Genomic DNA, 22,472 nt, shown 5'->3' with positions numbered 1-22,472 from the left:
CTGCACCCGGCGACCCCGACTCGGCTGGTGGCGATCCAACACCTCAGGAGGGACCCCAGGACTACTCTAAGACTGTGAGTACAAAAACCTGTCCCCCCTGAGCCCCCACAGCGCCGCCTGCAGAGGGAATCCCGAGGCTTCCCCGGACCGCGACTCTTTGAATCCAAAGTCCCGACACCTGGGAGAGACCCTGCACCCGCAGCCCCCAGGACCTGAAAGACCGGACTTTCACTGGAGGAGTGACCCCCAGGAGTCCCTCTCCCTTGATCAAGTGGAGGTTTCCCCGAGGAACCCCCCCCTTGCCTGCCTGCAGCGCTGAAGAGATCCCGAGATCTCTCATAGACTAACACTGCGAACCCGACGCTTGTTTCTACACTGCACCCGGCCGCCCCCGCGCCGCTGAGGGTGAAATTTCTGTGTGGACTTGTGTCCCCCCCGGTGCCCTACAAAACCCCCCGGGTCTGCCCTCCGAAGACGCGGGTACTTACCTGCAAGCAGACCGGAACCGGGGCACCCCCTTCTCTCCATTCTAGCCTATGTGTTTTGGGCACCACTTTGAACTCTGCACCTGACCGGCCCTGAGCTGCTGGTGTGGTGACTTTGGGGTTGCTCTGAACCCCCAACGGTGGGCTACCTTGGACCAAGAACTAAGCCCTGTAAGTGTCTTACTTACCTGGTTAACCTAACAAATACTTACCTCCCCTAGGAACTGTGAAAATTGCACTGTGTCCACTTTTAAAACAGCTATTTGTGAATAACTTGAAAAGTATACATGCAATTTTGATGATTTGAAGTTCCTAAAGTACTTACTTGCAATACCTTTCGAATGAGATATTACATGTAGAATTTGAACCTGTGGTTCTTAAAATAAACTAAGAAAATATATTTTTCTATAACAAAACCTATTGGCTGGATTTGTCTCTGAGTGTGTGTACCTCATTTATTGCCTATGTGTATGTACAACAAATGCTTAACACTACTCCTTGGATAAGCCTACTGCTCGACCACACTACCACAAAATAGAGCATTAGTATTATCTATTTTTACCACTATTTTACCTCTAAGGGGAACCCTTGGACTCTGTGCATGCTATTCCTTACTTTGAAATAGCACATACAGAGCCAACTTCCTACATGAGCCTTAAAACAACACACATCGGCCAACATGCCTTATGTTTACGATGTACTGCATTATAAGTTACAAATTAAGTACCCCACGTTTTCTACCCTTCCCGGCAACTTTCTCTGCTTCACACGCACGCACGGATATACCTCAAGTTCTTCACTGTTGAAATTCTGGGTGGGACATGGGTTGATTTGACAGACCTGAGCTCTTCGCCACTGTTGGATCGATAAAAGAACAATCTCTCACAGGAAACCGTGTTTAGGGTAGGTTTTAGTCCTCACCCTTGCACGATGACTTCCCCTCCTTACAGCAGGCATCTACTGAACTCGTACAGCACAAGTCTGAGCTTACATTCTATGTTTCACTGTGACATCAAAGGATGGCATATATAAGATTCTTACCAGTTAAGCCAACACTACAGAGACTCCTGATATTTTTAAGCCAGAAACAGAGAGTGTTTTAACTTTCTGTAGCTTGAAATTTCATTAAATTGAATGCAAGTAAATGGGGGAATTACATTCCATCGCTCTTTTTCAATCTGTTTCCGAGGTGGTCTCAAATGTTGATATGTATATAAAAGCAAGCCTAGCTCTAGAACAAAAGCAAAATTGTAGTTGATGCATAGACAAATTTCAATTGTCCATCACGCAAAACAGTTCACTGCCCTTGGGCTTGTGAATCAGTATTGTACTCTTTACTCTTCATCTTCATCTGTCTACAAGAGATTCACTCATCTCCCTCAGACAATCAGACACATCAGGGAAGAAATGGTGTTTTCCAGTTCCTCTACCAATCTTCAACTTCAAACCACGGAAGGTGGATAGTCAAGTAAATCTGAGGATGAATTTCAAATATAGAATATAGTTGATTGAAGTTTAATATTTGTGCAAAAATTGAACTGAAGATGGATAACATTTGTTTTGGATTCTAAAATGACAAGAAAGCTAATACAGTATAGAATTAATTGGAGTACGGGTGGAATGTACTTGCCAACTGTTATGGTAAGCAGAACGCATGCTACTAACTTAACTGTGGGAATTTTGCATTAATTGGTTTGACTGGGATTTCATAACTTCTGGAATGGTCAGCGTGAGGTATATGTGGAAGAGAGGTGTAGAGGTTTTCTGAAGGAGATTTTATAAGTAGTACTCTGAAGTTTAGAGAGAAAAAGTGTGGCAGGCTGAATGGTATAAACCAGACTGAGACCGGATAGTACGTTTAAACAAAATGAGGGTTTATTTGTTTTCGTTCTCTCCTTTCTTTAAGTCCAGTCAAACAAAATAATTTTTAGTCCGCACTGGGATTCTTTGGGACTGTGGTTTCTTCCTTTCTGGTAACACTGTATTCCTTCTTCTCTCCTAGGTCGGTGAATGTGGAGTACTGCGGCTGGCTCCAGTGGAGTACCAGCAAGAGAAAAGGAACAATGCCAAGGTAAGTGATGGGTTGCTTTCTGGGCTATTTTCCTTATAACGAAGGGGAAGGGTTGTGGGGAATACGGTAGGGTGTGGGGGTAACCGTGCACAGGACAAGGAATCGTGGTGACGGGATTTTTATCGTGCACACCGGGTTTGCAAGTTTACGTGGGCGTGTCCGTCTCCTCCCCTTATCTCTATTACCCCTGTGCCCCGTCCTTTATTACCTTCCCCAACTCCCCCGTTTCCCTTCCCAAGTGTCTTCTTTAATTTAAACTCTCCCGTTCCCAGAATGGACCGTACCTTGGTAAGCCACGACCCTCTGGGGTCGTGGCTGGCTCCTGGGTGTTCCTGCTCCGGTCTTTTCTCGTCCGTGGCTCCTCCCTCGGCTCCTTCCTCAATGGACTCGATACTCCGACCCTCCGTCTCCTCACTTTGCACGGCCTCTGTCTCAGCACTCTGCACGTCCTCCGTCTCCTCGCTCGGTACGTCCTCTGTCTCCTTGCTCTGCTCGTCCGCTGTCTCTCCTTCTTCTCCCTCTCCTGGCTGTCCGCGGGTCCCCCTTTTACCTTCCTCGGCGTCCCGGATGTTTTCAAGCGTTTCCCTGGCAACAGGGAAACGCGTCAGCAATGCCGAGGGCGTTCCCATGGCAACATGGGGACGCGGAAGTGACGTCTCGGTCTCGTCCGTCCCGGAGATTGTTGCCGGTGTGAGAGGTGAGTTTGGGTCGGCCCGACCACAACAAGTTACACCAGTTAGGTAGTTACACTTTGTCCCCTCGCCAATATATCTCTGATGAAATGTCCCTACTTGACTTCTCTCAAGAGTTTCCTTCCTTCCCTCTCGACACTATGTAAACAGATTACAATGTTTACGGTTTTCAAAATGTATCTCAGCTAAAGTATGGCAGATTTTTTCCATCTTCCAAAAATTATATAAATGCAATACATAGCAGCAACCTAATTTCATCATTGATATTTTCAGCGAAACATATGCCCCAGATATTGTTTCTCATAGCACTTTCCTTTCATACAGTAATGTTTTTATGGTAAACAGCATTTATGAATCAAGAATGCTGCCTGCATTTGTTCCTGTCTCACTCCTCCAGAACTGGCTGACCTCCCAATCACCCATCCAAACCTCTAGGTCTCTTTTGACCAGTGGCCTTCATCCTTCCCACCCTTCTCTTAATCCCAGCCTTTTCATCCATCCACCTGTTCAGTTCATCCACTGCAGACACATGCAAGAGATAATGCTGCCACCCACAATCTCTCTTAACACTGAATCCAAAATCCTGTCAAAACAGTAGCAAAAGGCTGGCCATGGCTGCGGTCACCCTAGTGAACAAGGACCAATTTAGATTTATTCCGGGTTAAGGACACATGCCTGTCTCAGATGCCTTCAAGTGGCTTTAGCACAAACTCTGCCATTTATCTAGCACATATGTTTGGATGGCATTCAACTCAGTGAGGTGGACTTTCCCTCACCAGGTCCTGGGCAGAATGTATTTTGGCCCTTTTTTTCTCAAATATATCGAAGTCCTGTATACCTCCCCCTGCACCTACATATGAATTGTATTTTGGCCCTCTTTTTCTCAAATATATTAAAGTCCTATATACCTCCCCCTGCACCTACATATGAATTAATGGTGCCTTGCTCAAGCCATTCTCCATTAAGGTGCATCATTTAAGAAGTATGCTTCAGTCTCCCTTGCTTTTGGCTGTAATGATCCAGCCCTTGGTGGAGGAACAATGCCCAGGTGTAGGGGCTTTGATGGGAAGTCAATATTTACAACCACGTCTCACCGTATGCAGTCATTATGGTCCTCTTCATTCACAGACCCAAACAGACCGGAGTAAAGATAATGGATATTATAAAATTGTATGGAGATACCTCAGGGTAAACTGAGGAGACTCTACACTGCTGCGGACACAGGGTGGAGCCCCACCATCAAACTGGGAAACTAAGATGGAATACCCAGTTGAAACACTTTTATTAACTATTCATACACATCTCAAAAGACCCTCAGAGGTGCTGGGACATTAAAATAACACCTCCCATAGGCCAGATTCTGAATGACTTGCACAGTCGCAATGCAACGACGCTCTCCATAACTGGCAGTATAGAGCTATTTAAATGAATTGCACTGCCAATCTAATCTATAGGATACAGAGCTAGCCAAAAAAGATCCCATTATTGTTTTTTGAGGGGCTGCTTAACCAGATCACATTTTCCTTTGGGCCAGTGGGCAACCCATATTATCCTATAACAAATGCTTGCAATTAGTGTATGATGGGGGCTGAGAGTAGCCAGTGCCCAGCTTTATTGTTAGGCCGCTCAAGTGCTGCCTAGCATAACTGGCTCTTTGAAGATAGGGGAAACCAGCACACAGGCTCGATGTCATCCTCTTTGGGGGACCTGAGGTGCTAGGTCCACATTTTGTGCACGCATCCCACGCCGGTTCCCTGAGGTTAGCAGACTCACCTTTATTTGCTGGTGTAGGGCACCAGAGTGGATAAAGTGGTACAGTATGCCTACGTGAGAAAGCCTGCTATGGCATGGAACATGTCAAATCTTTTAGGTTTTCAAATGTGGGATCAGATTGGCATCTCAAGGCTCGTCAATGAATGAGATAGAACCTTTAAAAAGAGAAATCTTTTGAGGAACTGAAACAATCATTCACTCTCCCTGACTCTTCAAGCTTCTATCTATACATACAATTGCACCATGCCTTAGACGTGCATAAGATAGACCTTACCGTTCTGCCTCATGTCAATACCTTGGAAGTCAAATTGATCTTAGAAGCACAAGGGAGAAAGGGATTCTCACAAATTTATAAATATCTGGTGCCCCATATCCTGATCCATTATAGAAGCTCAGTGACCCACAGGATAAAGACATAGGACTCTGCTAGAGGAATACAACTGGAAACAAGCTAAGAAGGCTTCCAAACTCTACCAATTTCAGCCCGGCTACACTTAGTGCAGTTTAAATATTTTTATAGGGTCTAAAATAACCTGGAAAGGTGTGGATGATGGGCAGGAACTCTAGTCATATTGCCTGATTCACAAGGTTTTTTTCTGTACATAGTCTGGAAATGTCCAGGGCTAAAAATGTATTGGTCAAATATTACAAATACTCTATGAGCTGTTGTGTAACAACCTATTTTCTTGGGGTTTATGGATTAATGGAAGGTCCAGATGCATTTGGACTCTGATGAGGATTGGATTTCCTTTGGCAAAAATGGACATGGCTTGCCAGTGTAGATGAGACAGTGTACTCCCATTCAATGAATAGTTCAGGATGATGGGCTGTTGTGCCAAATAGGAAGCAATGGCACTCAGAACCATAGGGTGTTCCAAAAAGCATGATAACATTTGGGGGCAACTGTGACTTAGAGGTGACTTTTTGGACAAGTGAAGTTACTTACGGGTGGGCTGGTTGTTGAATGCAATGGAGTTTGCTGTTCTCATAGTCCCTCAACACCGCCTGGAGATTAAATCACTGTCCGTGTAATTGCTGTTTTGTTGCAGAAAATTTATAAAAAGATTTATTAAAAAAGAGATTGTATTGCATCTTCCTAAAGATTCTAAATGTATTCTTCCTGTGGTAGCATTTCTTTTACTACAACCGAACAATCCCTCCCTGTTCACACCCATTTTGAGACCATCTATGATGGTGAGATCACATCATTTTTATCAACGCGGTTGAGGTAGTTGCCTAGTTCATCTACAAAAACCTCTTCAACTGCTGAGAGCTTGGCTGCACCCAGTTGCTTGTCATCAGACCTGATGCTAACCCTTTGCCCTAAGAACCGTTTACGTGCACTGGATCACGTTTCCTGTAATATTCAAACAATTAAGTTCTTTGAATCATGAAAAAAAAATGTCAGTGATCTCAAGTACATATTTTGAGGGCTACCGCCTCTATTGATGATGCCCAAAATTCCTATTCTGACATATTCCAAGTTCACTCAGCATTTCCAGCAGTTCCATGTGACCATCCGATATTTAACCGTTGGTCACTTTGAACACATCCTGAAATCTATTACTTTTTCCAGCTATACACTTGTCAAGAATCAAACACGCTTTCCTTGGTCTGTGATTTCTATTAGTTCTCCTCCACCATATACCTTCAAGTAGGAAAACACAGCCACCCCTAAGTTGCACAGGGATTACAACAGGCATGAAGACTTGAGAGTAGATGGGCATGTCAAAAGTCTGGATCAGTCACTCTGACAAGACTATAGTGCGACCGCTGGCGCAGAGGTTAGCCTTGTTGCCACCTAAAGTTGTGTCCTGCACAGGGTGCGTGGAGAAGTGAACACATCTTGAAGTATTCAGTAAAACATTCAGATGCAGTCCTTTGTCCTTGACCATTTTCAACTGCTTTTCAAGCAATATCTGGTGGATCTAGAAGAGAACTAGAGAACACCACTTACTACATCACAAGGGAGAGAGAGAAGACTCCCAGACTCAGGGTAGTGTACTATAATATAAGTGGCATGGCAGTGGGGGTAGTGCATGGAACAGGCAGTAACATTTGTCATTGATAAAATGATTCAGTGTAGACATCTGCGGTACCATCCTCCTCCCTCCCCGCAATGCAACTGGTCTATTATTTGTGAATTTCATACAGCATCTGTGGCAGCAATCCAAGTAAAATGTAACACCTATGTATTTAACACGTCAACACATGAGAAATGATAGTGAAAGTGGGTGGATTTTAAGGTTATAGTTCGTGAAAATTGTAAAGATACTACGAATCAGCATAGTGACAATAATGTACTTTCATTTTTTTAGGACCTGAAAGGAGGAATGCGGAATGAGTTAAGAATGGACGAGGTTTCTGAGGCTCACGGCTGATTACGTCACAGAAAATGTTCCCATCATTACAACATCCTTATGCCAAAGTCATATGCTGAGAAACCAGATGATCTCATGCCTGATGTAGGGTGGGAAGTATGATCCTGAGTGCAATAGTTGTGTGAGTCATCTCAGGAAATAGATTAGCAGGGATGGCCTGTGCAAGATATTTCTAGCTCGGAATGTGAAAGTTTTCACTGCGGCATGTACCCAGGCAGGGCTGGTTCTAGACAAGGCAATGCCAGGCAGCACAATTTCAGCGTAACCAAGAGTAGCAACTACTACCCATGTGTAATTGTTTGCAATCCCTCTGGACTGCTTTGGAAAACCTGGAATTCCTGTAATTATTGACACCTTTGAATTTAGTGAAATGATTCAACCGGACCTGCTACCTACAGTGCCATAGAGTACAGGCAAGGGCATAACATTGCCTCTAAAAGAAACAGATTAGCCCAATAGCTAAAACAGCTGGCAGCAAAATGTCAGTTCAACTAGGGTGGTAAAGCCTTAGCACAGGTCATCTGTTAAGAAGTAGTGTAATAGAGATGGGGTACTGTGGGCTCTTGGGGTGGTGAAAATTATGGACCAACTGAGGACCAGGATGGACTCCCAAGCAGTCAGCCCTTAGTATACAGTTCCCTCGCCAAAGTCATTCAAACATGGTGGGAATGGAGTGTAGAGGAACCCCAGACCGATTAACTATTGCGGGCAGTGCTGACCCTAGGTGAAATTAGGAGCCAGCTCACTTGACTGTACAGCGCCCTGCACTCCCTGATAAAGATTACCTGAGAAAAACTGAGGAATAGTTGAGAATTGGCTCTTAGGATGAGTTTGATGATAGAGATTGGAAGAAAGCCTGGAATAGACATAAAGGGTTTCTAGAACCTGGTTCAAGCACATCCAATGTAACTGCACTTGCAAGACTTTTTTAACTCCCTATTGGCTTAATAAGATACAGTCAAAGGCTATACTATCAGCCAAGATGTACCCACACAAATGAGGGCTTCTTTCGTATGGTATGGGGATATCTTATCAATCAAGCAATCAATCAATATTTGTAAAGCGCGGCTACTCCCCCGTGAGGGTCTCAAGGCGCTCGGGGGGAGGGGAGGGGTGGGGCCTCATCTGAAGCGTCACATCTTGAGGTTCTTCCTGAAGATGGTTAGCGACTTACTTTGTGTGAGGTGCAGGGGTAGGTTGTTCCAGCTCTTTGCTGCAGTGTAGGTGAAAGATCATCCTTCGGCTGTGGTTTTACGGATGCGAGGGACGGTGGCAAGGGCCATCTGGGTGGAGCGGAGGGATCTGGCGGGGTGTGGAAGGAGATGCAGCTGGTCCTACGTTGTGTATGGCCTTGTATGTGTGGGTGGGAAGTTTGAAGGTGATTCGCTTCTCGACCGATAGTCAGTGGAGGGTCCTCATATATAGACACTGGAAAACTGTCACCAGGTTGCAGAAGAGGCATTGGTGCACACCTGATCTGCACACAACACCACACTGCCGTTTTGCCTTTTCATTTGCCCCAGATTGAACAAAGTAAGGAGCAAATTCCTAAATCTGATGCTGCTGTTGGCCAGAAGGACAATAGCCATGGTACTCCTTTTCAGTGCCACTACTGAGTTACTGGTGCAAGGCGTGAACAACTGGTCCTTCCCCTATCTGTGGAGGAAAACAAATGACTTCAACAATGTCCCCTAACTTATTTTTGGGACGTGATGCTGTCTACATTTTGAAAATTCAAGCACACATGCTCACCCAAGAAACAATATCTCCACATACCAGAGTTCTAGAGCCTAAAATATGTTCCAGTGCGGAATAGAATATAAGCACCTAAAGTGTAGATCCCCCTGACATTTGTCTCATGTGAAGTAGGATGTATGCTTATATATAATACAATATAACCACTGGAATTAATTGTATATGTTTCTGAACTCCCATTTACAATTCTACAAAACTAGGTCACCATTGCCGGATGGGGGAGGGGGGGTGGGGTTGTGACACATTCCTACCATAACCCACCTTATCCACCAAGGATTTCATTTAATGTGTTTTGACCAATGTTTGATTCCTATTTTACTGTGATCTACCTTCTCTTTCCTTCTGCCTTTCGACAGGCGCCTAAGTAGACTATATTTGTCTTGCCTTAAAATGGCTGTTCATATCGTATCACATGGTGAACGGATTATACAGGCACTGTATACTTATTGTCTGTAAACTGCTTGGTTGAATTCTCTACTATTTTTAAAATTAATAGAAAAACCAAGATACATTAATGTGAGGCACCTCCTGGATGAAGTTATTTTGTTGAGTCTCTATACAGAAAAGGCATTGTGGGTCTTTAGCGTTGAATTGTGCTGCTGAGACAGTTTGCGTGTAATTATTGGCTGATTGGAGGTGGTGATTCATCATATTTACAAACTTTGGAAGGTAGGTAAAAGGCATTACTCTTGTAGAAGACCTGGGCCCTCATTCCAAGTGGGCTGTAAGTTCCATGGGCAGATACTGGGTCTTTGGAATAGGCCTCATTCGAGCATTCAGATTGTTTCTTCTCTTGTATTGTGGGGAGGGTATGTGTCATCGTAGCCAGTGTCCCTGTTATGTTTCCACAAAGTAATGCAAAAATATAATCGGTACTTCCTCCAGTCACAACTTTGACCCCTCTCTCCTGTTTTAAAGTATGCAGAAGAAACCTTAGAAAAGTAGGTTACATGAATTATACTTTGTTGTTCAATGTGCCTCCTCAATTGGTGTGGACAATCAAAAATAGATCAGCAGAGTCTCTGATCTCGATGAAAGTTGAAATGTGTTTTGTACTCAGTTTTGTAGTGAGCAAATTGAAGCTCTGTTGTGCAACCTGCTTCTGTGTAGATGAATTAATGTGCCATATCCCGTGCTGACATACGCTCAAGCCATTCGGCTGTCTGGTTGTTCTTGTCATCTACCCACATGTTGAACTTTCTAGCGACTTCAATTCACTTGGCAGTTGACTGTAGCCGTTGGGCCAAGTTGATAAATGGGCAAATCATGCAAATGGAAGGCCAGGGGCATTGTTGCATGAAACATCTGAAGAACACTAATTGATCTGCTGTTGGCTGAGAACTTAGCATTCCACAATAGCTGTTTCCAGGATTATGGAGCTTGTTTCTGAACGACCTCTCTATAATTACCCAGGAGGTAGAATTTGTGGGTGTCATTTAGGCCCTAGATTTTGAGGGAGCGCTTCAATTAGACTAAAACACTTTTCAGGCAGATTTTGAAGTTTGTAATGCTGATGGACATCTGGTTCTTGTGGAGGTTATTGTGTTTGTCAGATTTTGATAACAGAGCTCTGGATCCTGGTTTCTCCCTTTGGATAGTGTATTGAAGTTCCTCTGTCAAGTTTAGGGCCCTGTCTCTTTCCAGTCCACTCACTTGTCCTGATTGATTATTATGATCATGTTGAGTGCATGTTGAGTGCAACTTAAGAACTGCTACATATAGGGATGCGGTAACCTCACACCTTGCTCTACAAGGTGTGGAGGTTGGGAGAGTGAGATGAGGTGGTCATTGTAGAGATTATGGCCCATATTTATACTTTTTGACGCAAACCTGCGCCAGCGCAGGTTTGCGTCAAAAAGTCGAACGCCGGCTACCGCCATTCCAAAACGCCAGCCAGGCATCATTAAGGAATGACGGTAGCCGGCGCTCCGGCCTGGTTAGTGTCAAAATGAATGACTCTAACTGGACAGCGGAGGCGTAGGGAAGACTGGGGGTTGTGCGTCAAAGAATGGTGCAAGTCAGGTTAAAGTAAAAAAAAATGACTCTAACCTGACTAGTGTCTTTTTTTGGACGCACAACCCCCATGGAAATGACTCCTGTCTTAGCAAAGATAGGAGTCATGCCCCCCTGCCCAATGACCATGCCCAGGGGACTTCTGTTCCCTGGGCATGGCCATTGGGCACAGTGGCATGTAGGGGGGCCCAAGTTGGGCCCCCCCATGCCACCTAAAAAAAAAAAATTACTTACCTCTACTTACCTTTACTTAACGTAGATGGGTCCCCCCATCCATGGATGTACTCCAGGGGTGGGCGATGGTGGCAGGGGGTGTCCCTGGGGGCAGGGAAGTGCACCTGTGGACTTCTTCCATGGTCAGAGACCATGGAAATGAGCCCACAGGTCCCTTAACTCCTGCCCTGAGCCAGGCGTTAAAAAACAGCGCAAATCCGGCTGGGTGCCATTTTTTAAGGCCCGCCTCCTCCTGTGCGTCAAAATGACGCGGGAGGATAAATAAGGCGCACATGCCTTAGAGTCATTTTTTGCACGGGAACGCCTACCTTACATGTCATTAGCGCAAGGTAGGTTTTCATGTCCAAAAATGACTCAAACTCCATAACTTTGGCGCTGGACGGGTCTAGCGCCAAAAAGTATAAATACGGGCCTATGTGTCCGGTCATGTAACTAATACACAGCCAGCTGTTATAGTTTGGTTTTCTGTTCTTGTCAACAGTGTTACTTGAACTGGTATTAATGTTTGGGCAACATGTGGAGTTTGGACATATTTCCTCTACGCCTTCATGGTAACAAAGGCACCATATAAACAAAAGTGAATCCTATTGTTTATTTCACAGTTTGCTCTTCTAGCAGTAGAATTCTTTGTGTAGTCCGTCTGCCCAAGTCATTTGTAGGAACATTTTGTTTTTTCTCAAAACTCACTTTCCTGATTTAGCAACATGTTCCCACTGAATTTGTCTCTCAGTATTCAAACAAAGAGGCTTCTGTTGTATCCTAAGTCTCAATGTGCTGGGAAATCTTTGGTGCGGAAATTAGAATGCCAGCAAAAAAAAGATCACAGACTCCCCCAAAAATATTGGCACCTTTTATATGAAACAAAGGCACTTATTTATGGTTTGGCAGACAGACTACTCTGACACAAATGTGGCACAGTTTTTTGCCTGCCAAAATTAAATTCACCCACTCTATGTAGAGTCAGACAAACTGTCATAGTTCCTCTGGCAGTTTCACCACTGGCTTCACCCTGGCTGACCCAAAATGAACAACCAATCAATAATCCACCTTCTGAGAGAAAACTTTCAATGTTTCATGCTTCTTGATGTGCAGGTTCACTGAACACAGCACCAGCAGAGCAAACCTTCAGGGTCTCCTCGAATTCACAGAGATCTTTGCCAGGCATGTGAAATCTCTAAATATGGTGGACTGTAGTTGCTAGGGCCATGGAACGCGTCCTTCCGCAGCACTAGTTGGATAGAGTACAGCCTGTGAAGGCCAAAATAAGCCTCAAGCCATACTTCAATAAGAGAACAAACTTCCAAACCCAGAAAGCAAACATTTTCAAAGCATTCATCATCATTCATCATTGTAGACCTTTATTTAAATTGCTTTTTAGCAGGTTATTTTGAGGAATACTATAATTAGCTCTATCAGATGGATTTTATTAGAATGCTTACTAGAATAAAATGGTTTTGAGAGCAGATGAAATTGATGATCACTCATACTTTGAGTCTGGTTCTACTCTAATGTCTCTGTTTCTTTGCGCCAAGGTCGCAATTGTCTATCATTTAGTTTTCACAGTGGTCATGGACTCCAGTGAAAGCACAAAACCTTTTCTCTCGCTTTGCCCACTCACTCTTATCATGCATGGGCTCCTGCAGGTCCTGCCTCTCAGGAATCCCCTCTGCCTACCACAATCAACGTGCAGCCTGAATCCCACATTTCCTATTCTCTGCAGCCACTATCTTTCTACTTGACATGATTGTGGTCAGCAGGTTATCATCTTTAATGTGAACAGCCACCTTTCATTCCCTCTCCAGGTACCATTCATCGCCCACATAACTGCAAGTAAAAATGAGAGGCATAATATGGAATCCTAGGTGACCTTTCACCCCATCTCCACTCTTGAGTTGTCCATTGTTGTGTTTTCAGAAAAACCTAGGTTTTAATCAAATGATCCATTTTGTGCATATTTGATTCAATCACGTTTTTCAAATTGTTCACTTTTGTCCGCTGCCTGTTGAAGACAACAAGGTGGATCAGGGCCAATAACAATGTGTGTAGGCCTACCACCCCAACATTCCATTGCCTGTTTCTTCTTCCTCTTTATTTTAGAACATCTGATGTTGCCACATCTTCATAGCCTTCTGCTTTGGGTTGTAATGATTTTAACGGTCCTATCCCTTGTTATAGGCCCTCACAGCTTGACCCTATAACAACCAATAACAAATGTTATAGCCCTCAGAAGCAGGCTATAATGGTATGTTTTTACCGATAGAGGAACCTCACATGCTGTTGTTATTATGATGGTGCTTATGGAAAAATTAGTCAGTGTGGCCAATGGTCTGTTATCAATTCACTATGTTTGGTCTGGTGGTGTTTATTCAAGAGGGTGGTAACCAAGATCCACCCATAGAGCTCAGTAGCACATTTAATCAAGAAAAGATGTGCACAGTAGCACATTTGAAATGGGGCGCGGCAATCTCTTTTATAGGAATTCTGGTAAACGTTCAAATGATCCACAATTTGCCAGATTGATTAATCTTCTCGTTTCCAAATTAAATATTTAATAGAATCAAGTTTTCCTTTAGTGGAGCCCCAGCTGACATGTTTCATTCCAGCAAAGAGCACCACTGAGCTTTCTCGGGGCATTGTGGACATTTCTATTACATAGTGTCCTGCAGCGGGAGTTGGATCCTGGTCCTTGGCTTTCCTCCTGCCTGAACAAGGACCAAAACAGAAGTCATCACAGGGATTTCCCTTAACATCAGACACCCTAAACCAGAGGATGATGAGATAGACATGTCTATGTATATGTATGGATATCTACTATGGATGTAGTGCAAATAAGATGTAGGCCAACACTAAAGTGGGGACTGGTACTGAGAAACAAAAAGCAATGCCTTTGATGCACTGGGAGCTTTCACTATGTTGGGGTCATTTGAGCATTTTTCATGCCCAGGACCAACGTGGTGTGCACAATGTCCAGAGCATAAAAAAAAAAGTTGGGAGGAAGGACATATGGCGGCCATTCCTGTGTCATGTACTCTGGTGGATGGGGTGTTCCCAGTGATGGAGCTGGCTGAGACCCCAAACGAGACGTGGGAGCCAGTTTTTTGTAGATGTCAATGTTCAGTAGAAAAAAATGAGGTTTTTGTGCTGCCAAGATTCTTGTGAATGTAAGTCTGCATTTGGTATTACTTTCTCAGTGTTTCACTTTTTGGATGTTTAACAAACAAGTACAAATACAGAAGAACTAATATTCTAAGAATAAATACTCATGTACTGTTCTTTTATTTGTTCTACTTTGGTTCGCCAAATATACTTTTTCTGCACTTTGAAGAGCATTGAGCAAAGACAGAATGACTACTTGTACAGACGTCACTATTTTGGAAATATCAGATCTTGCGTTTTGCAGTGGAAAATGGTCCAGTACTTATAAATGTGCAGTAAGAGCCCGGCCGTTATCCAGCATCATTGCTGAAAGTTCTCATACATTTTTAAAGTCCTGAAAATGGTCTGTTTACTTGTACATTTTGTTACCGGTTTCCCAGAATTGCATATGTGTCACTGACTGCAGAGGCACAAAAGTAAGCCCGTGATTCTAATCCAAGGCAGTAACTTCTGTGCATGTTTGCAATTACCGCAACTTTTACTATTTCTGTTTGGAGCAAAAGCCCAAAATGGTAATTTTCTGGGTCAAAGGGCACCATTTATGTATGACTTTTCCAAACCCATCCAGGGGCTCGTGGAGAGAGTTCAGGGCCTCCAGCCAGAAGTAGCATCACAATGTTTTAATAACATTTAACGTTCGAAGGTTCGGTAATGGCCTTAAATTTAGAATAAAAGCAATGAACGGTGCCAAACATTGGATGCAGAAATTACTCCTTCTGTACCGCATTTTTGCTTCCTTTTTGGGCTTTTAACTGCACGCTTTTGCTGGTGATAATTTCCCTAAAATATGGCGGTATTACCACATTGTTGCACTTCAGTGAAAGGGTGGAAATATGCAGTGATGATTATTGCATCTATATACAGTTTCCAAATCTCTCTAAATGAGCATGCGATTCTAAGCATTTAGCGCCGTTCCCGAGTAAGAGCAAACAAGCCAACTTTGTAGAACCGTTTTAGCGAAAAGAAATATATTTGACAATGTCTGGCCACATAGTGAGAACATTGCTACAACAATTTACAATATTCACAGATGCCCTTCGTTTTTGGAATGTTCCTTGTTGGAAAGATTTGGGAAACAGCAAATAGGGCTGCGTAGAGGCCAACCAGGTCTCAGGGTCCCTCCCTGCACTCGGCCTTATTTCTGGGCTTAATGATTCACTTTTAATAGAAATAACTATCCTGGCGAGTACGTTTGCTCTAGTGAAGACCTGTGGACCCTCTACTGGTTCTTACTAGCCATGTGTCCCGGCTAACACCTGCTTTGTTGCACGAGCCTGAGGTACCTAGTAGGACAGCATGCTGGTGGGCCTCAGTCAGAGCCAGATGTGAAATAGTCTTGTCGTTCCCTAGCTACCCCACGGCTTCTCCAGTGCCTGAGGACGCTCCTGCGCTCTTGTGAAAAGGAGGTTCTTGCTGAAATGAGGGAGCCACAGAGCTCAGATGGGCTGAGAAGCTGAATGGGACCAGGCAAGGCAGAAATCTATTCTTCAGGCTAGCAGCTAATCTTCTACCTTGTGGTGATATCCTATCCTGGAAGCCTTGGGATGTGCGCACCTATCAGAGGGCTCCATTCTAGTTTTGAGGATGGTGCCTTTTTTCCAGTACAAAGAGGAAAAATCTGTCATAAATGGGAATGTTAGTGTCACACTTGAGGGGGTAGTTTAATTGTGGTACTTGGGAGAGGCAAAGACATGGTGTGCATCTGGTGGCAGTCGCTAAGAGGGTTCCCATTACTCCCTGAGCACCCATAAGTCAATTTAGGATCTTGGGTGGTGCTTACATATTTCTGTGTCCTTAAAACAGTCCCCTGGCTTTAGCCACCCTTGCAGCCCCTGCATGACTTTGACATGCCAAACTAGTTGCAGCACTGATTGTAGAAGATGGTATTTGTGCATGTCCTGGAATGATAGCCATGCTTTGGTGACCTCATTGTGGAGTATGAGGCCAACGTTAGCAGGTTCCGTACTGGCTAGTCGGGACATGTACCCCATTTATTTTATTTTATCTTAGAAAGATTGAGTTCTCTCCAGGTGTTATCAGCAATGTCATCAGTAGGTAGCTCCTGCAACTAGGCAAACTGGGGCTCCGTAAATACTGTGAGGTTCTGTGTCACGTATGGTTGTGCCTAGAACTAATTTACTATGAGACAGTTTTTGCTTCAGGGTCCCTGTATTTAGCCAGAGATTGTACTCCTGTCAGAATAGCAGCATCATGTTAGCTGCAAATTTTGAAGATATTCCCTTGTTCTTGGCATATCCACACTTGCTCCTGCACACAGGGAGCTGCATATTTACCTGCTCCCAGCATACGGGTGCAATGCCGGCTCCCGCCTTGAGGCCCCCCTCATCAAGTGATAAAGACACAAGAAGAACCTTATTGGCAAAGTTACAGACACAGAAGCTAACTGGACACTTTGGGACAGATGTATGATGCCTGTTTGCATTTTGTAATGGTCCGAATTGCTATTTCGGGCTGTTAAGAATTGCAAATTGGGCTTTTCTTATGTACAAAGCCCCTTAAGGAATCACAAATTGCTACCCTCTAGAAAACGTAATTTGCGATTCCCAGAATAGGAAATCACAAATAGGGATTTCCTATTTGCGATTCCTATTCTGATGAACCATGCATTTCCAAAATGCGACTTGGACATTTTGGAGATGAAATTACCACCAGCTTGAAGTCAGTGGTAACCAGGTGCAATTTAAAAAACACACCCCAAGGTGCTTTTTTAAATTGCAATAGAGCACACACATGTTGGCATATGTGTGCTCTACAGGTACACCCCTATGATTGGAGTGCACCAAGGGGGGCCTTTTGCCCATTGCCATCCCTGGTTTTGCATTGCCTAAATAGCGATTTCTTAACAAGAAATCGCTATTTAGGAAATGCAAAACTGGCCCATTGACTCAAATGCAATTCTTAATACCGATTTCCTAATAGTGATTCCTACTTTGTGAGGGAGACCCTGCAAAAAGGTAATCACTGCTTTAAACATTATTTTAATTAACAACTAGAGTCCATGTAGATCAATCCAAAACTAAGCTGATCATTTTAGTTCAAGGAATTGACCTGCCTTTTTGCAGTCCTAGGAACCCCCTAACATTTGTGATCAAAGTCTTACTTTAGCAGTAAAAGTAAAGATACAAAATCTGGGTTGGATACTGGATGCTTTTCAACCCCAAATGTGACTAAAACTGTCCTGGCAATATTATTAGTCTGAAACATACTCTTTTGCTACTGCTGTTGGACAATTGTGCTCTTGTAGTGAGTACTGCTGTAAGTGGACCTCTGGATTAGTATATCATGAACTATAGGTGGTAAACAGTGGCACTTTGTGAGAGAATGGGAGAAAATTGTATTGTCAGGATGCACCAACCTTGTATACGGAGCCAGCAAGAGTGATGTCCTTTACCATTTTCTCCCACCCCCACCAGTGACCACATGCTCAGTAAAATGAGGGCCAGTGGTAGAAGCAGGGAAAGGAAATTAGATTAATAAGAAAACAGAGACATAGGACTCCAACAATCTGACTCATTCCCTTTGTTGGTTAAGCAATTTTGCAGGATGCAGTCAACATCTACAACAATGGTCTCTAAACTTTTCAGCAAGAGGGCCACGCCGTATAGTTTATAAATATTTGGGGGCTGAAAAAAATCTGTTTTTTACGAATAGCATTTAAATGAATACGTTTTACTTGTATCTTTTTTTAATCAGCATGAAATGATTCACAACAAAAGACAAATGTAATAGTTACAGATTATCAATGCCATGATTAAACTGAGGAATTATATTTGAGAGTAAAAATGTCAAACATCAGCAAATGTTCTGACAAACAATCACATGAGAAAAGTAAGCAATTTTAAATTCTGAAAACTTATAATGTAAATTTTACATGAAACGAGAATTTGCGCACAAAAAATAAACACACTCCACAAAAGAACTTCAGTAAAACAAAGCAAAGAAATTCAAAATAAACAAGAGGCAATAATAAAGGTTGACCAAAAATAAATTCATTCTGCACCTTTCTACACAATTCTGGCAATTGGAGTTTTCAATGGTAAACAACAAAATATGAAGCACAAGATTGATAGGAATGATAGAACGTATGTTTTAATTTCAAAATATCACCAAATTGAGGTTTCAAGCTTGAGCTGCCAATTATCTGAATGGACTTCAACTGTTCACCAGAAAATTTGATTGATATTTGGACTTGAAATTTTTCATTTTTGACAGTCGCCACTCGTGGAGTTAGAGGGGGCAGGCGGTGCGCGCGGGGGGGAATAACTTACTGAGGCCGCCACCTGGAGAACCTCGCTGCTCCTCGTCTCTGCTACCGGCTGCAGGCACAGGCTCACAGCATGCCCTGCGGCCAATCATGACGCTGCTCAAAGCAGCGTCAGGACTGGCTGGGAGCGCCGAGACAGGGCGCTCCCAGGCAGACTGGGAGCCTATGCAGACTCTCTCCAGCCCAGCAATTGTCTTGCTGGGCTGGAGAGAGCCCTGTGAGCATGTGTGTTTGGCCGGCCGTCTTGGGCCGGCCAAACACACATGTGCTCTGAGGGGAGTGCACAGAGCACTCCCCTCTGCTCGTCAAAGCCTGTGGCCCGCCCCTTTCACAAGGAAGGGATAACAAACACAGTTTATTATCCCTTCCTTGTGAAAGGATTTGCAGCGGTTGCTGCTGGTGGGGGGCGACGCTCCTCCACCCTCATGGAGGAGCCGCCCCTGATTTCTGATAATCCTTGTTCACATAGGCATGTTGTACCAAAAACTGATACAATTCCACAAGTAAATCCCTTCAAATTTGGAAACTGCCCAGGCTGCAAAGATTCATAAAATTGGATCAGATTTCCTTATTTATACATGTCTTAAAGCATGTCATCTGATTGGAGATCAATAATTTTCAACTGAAACTGACTTGGGAGTGTTTCAACATTGCAGTCAAATGGATTTTGAAACAGCTTTATTTCATCAGTTTTTCTGAAATTGTTCTTGCAAGTCTTTAATGATTTATGTTGCAAACGAAGAAGGAAATTCTGCTTCATTTTCTTCATGAAATGTTTCACAATATGGAAAATGAACAAAACTATGAACCCTTACCGGTCCTTCAAATAGCATCAGTTTTGTCCTGAATGTCTTGATATGTGCAAATAGACCAGAAAGTAGATTGGTTTCACCTTGGAACCTTAATAAATTTTTATGGCCCGTCAAGTCTGCAACGAAAAACTATTTCCAAAGCCATTCAGTGTTTGATAAAAGTGTTTTGGGTCGATTCTTCTTTGTGAGAAATAAAACGATGATGATGATTCCCTCTCTGAACAGAAAGAACAGCTATAGAATTTTGCTACAACTAAGCCATCAAACGGCTGTACAATAAGACTCAACAAATTCAGTATCAGTTTTTTTAGAAAATCACAAAACTGGTGATGATTAGGCCACAGACGACATCCGTTCACTCCTCGACTGCAGCCATACAGCAACCCGCATCCTAATGGACCTATCGCCCGCTTTTGCACCTCAACTTCTGCTCCAGACTCCACGCTACTGGCATCCATGGAAAGGCCCTATAATGGATACGATACTCTCGATCTGGCAAAACACAGAGAGTCAGACTCCCGCCTTGCCTGTCAGAACCTACGTAGATCAGCTGCGGAGTTCCACATGGCTCCTCCCTGAGCCCTACACTCTTCAACATCTACATGGCCCGCTCGCATTCATCGTTAGGAACCATGGGATGAACATCCTCTCCTATGGCGACGACACCCAGTTGATTGAAAACCCCACAACTACCAAGAAAGATTTCTACAACAGGATGGAAGCTGTCGCCACCTGGATGAAGGACAGTTGCCTCAAGCTCAACTCTGAGAAGGCCAAGATTCTCATCCTGGGACCCTCCACATCAGCCTGGGTTGACTCCAGGTGGGCATACACCCTCAGCACCCCCCAACCCCAACAAACCACCCACACAACCTCGGATCCTGGATTAATCACTCACCATGACCCACCAAGTCAACTCAGTCGCATCCTCCTGTTTTCAAATACTCTGACTTCTCTGGAAGAACTACAAATATATCTCAAAGGACTGCTGCAGAACCATAACCCTTGACCTGGTTACCAGTAGACTCAACTATGGCAATGCCTTGTACGCTGGAACCACCCAGAAGAACCTGAAGAAACTACAGCACATCCAAAGCACCTCCGCCAGACTCATCCTGGGCATTCCCTGCCGCAAACTCATCACCAATCACCTAAGAATCCTTCACTGGCTTCCTTTCAAGTAAAATAATTAACTTCCAACTCCTCGTCCATGCATACAAGGCCCTCCATGACCTAGGACCTACCTATCTCAACCACTGCACCACCTTCTACTCCCCAACCCGACCTCTCTACTCCGCTGAACAAGCTCTATCCACCGTACCCCACATACAGAAGACCTCAGCTGTAGGAAGATCCTTTGCCTACCCCGCTGCAAAGAGCTGGAACACCCTGCCCCTGCACCTCAGGCAGTCACCATCGCTACCTCAATGCAGGAAGGACCTTAAAACCTGGCTCTTCAACTGAAGCACAGAGGACAAACCCCCTCAGCACCTTGAGACCCTTACGGATGAGTAATTGCGCTCTATAAGTCCTGATTTGATTTGATTTTGATTTGATGTAGGCCTATGAAATTCACAGTTGAAACAACAGGTTTCAGAACGCAAGACATCTCCACATATTTTCCACACAATGCTTGTTGATGGATAATGCAATGCAGACACATGGGCTTAGAGAATCCACCAAGCTCACAAGCGTTTGTGGTTTGTCTAAGCAAACCTTTCTTCACCCCAGATATGTTCCTTCATGGACCAGTTGTCACACATTGCAGTTTATTTCACTCCAGGTTATATTCTAACACAGTTTTTGCAATTCTTTGACGATTTTGTCTCCGGTTACTGTATTTTGCATGTTATGCATATGTATTTTGCATGCTATGCACTGATTCTATGCATGCACTGATGCTAAATCGTATGTGACATAGACAAGAAAGTCTATTCATCAAGTGTGAGAGAACAGCACTGCAAATTTCTTGCTTTGTCTGCAATTTGATAATCTATATTGCTTCCTATATCCTCAATTCTACAAGTAGCAGTACTTGGCAGGACTGATAATTTTGAACAGATTTGCTTTTCCCACTGCTTCCGTCATGCACTCTTTCATGAGATCTCCGTTGTTGAATGACTTTCCTCTTTTAGCCCAAGCATAAGCTACTTTGTAACTGGTCCTGGTTAAAGCTTTATTTTAACTTCTCTTTTGCGCAAAAAAAAAAAACTTGTTGGGAAAGCAAACTCCATTGCTTTGATTCAAGTCTTTCTGAACGCTGTGTTCCTGTGAATTGGGAATAACTTTGTTCATGTTTGGTCTCATAGTGCAGACACACAGTGTAGTCCTTCAAAGCTGCAACACTTCCATTGCATGTGAGACACACTCGCTTGGACAAAGAAGAACTTTATGCCCCATTCTTCATCAAACAGGCGGCACTCACTGTCCACCTTTCTTTTCTTTTTTCTTCCATAACTGAACCTGCTCATATAGGGTGGAGGTGAGAATACATGTCACACTGTCTCTGGCACACAAACGAGTCTCCCTTCTGGGGTTTTTAAGGCTTATTTGCTGGGTTCAACCCTTGTTTCTTTCTTTTCCACCAAGACCCTTGTATATCTCAGTATATGTTGAAGAAATCAAAAGAAAGAAAAGACTGTATACCTCAAAGGTATCAAAAACTAAAAAAATAAGTAAGAGAGAATAATTTAAGGTTAATTCTACAATCTTATCAATTATCAGTAGGGAGGAGGGAATATTTGCTAATAAATACATGAAGGAGTTCTGAATCTAGAAGTCCTTGCCCCACTTCCAGTCATTAGGCATTCTTCTC

At 43.7% G+C, this 22,472-nt stretch overlaps 1 protein-coding gene across 1 annotated transcript in view; it reads right to left on the bottom strand.

The window, feature by feature from the left end:
- Positions 1-2,946, bottom strand: part of PIK3CA (phosphatidylinositol-4,5-bisphosphate 3-kinase catalytic subunit alpha) — a 372,723-nt gene extending 369,777 nt beyond the window's left edge. Inside the window, exon 1 of the mRNA XM_069213071.1 lies at positions 2,841-2,946. The gene's annotated coding sequence lies outside the window, so the exon portion shown is untranslated. The remainder of the gene's footprint in view (positions 1-2,840) is intronic.
- Between the last annotated feature and the right edge of the window lie 19,526 nt (positions 2,947-22,472).

Source organism: Pleurodeles waltl, chromosome 11 (genome assembly GCF_031143425.1).
Source record: "Pleurodeles waltl isolate 20211129_DDA chromosome 11, aPleWal1.hap1.20221129, whole genome shotgun sequence".
In the NCBI taxonomy this organism is placed as follows: Eukaryota; Metazoa; Chordata; class Amphibia; order Caudata; family Salamandridae; genus Pleurodeles; species Pleurodeles waltl.
Note: the sequence above shows the minus strand (reverse complement) of the source record. Positions and strands in the feature narration are given on the sequence as shown.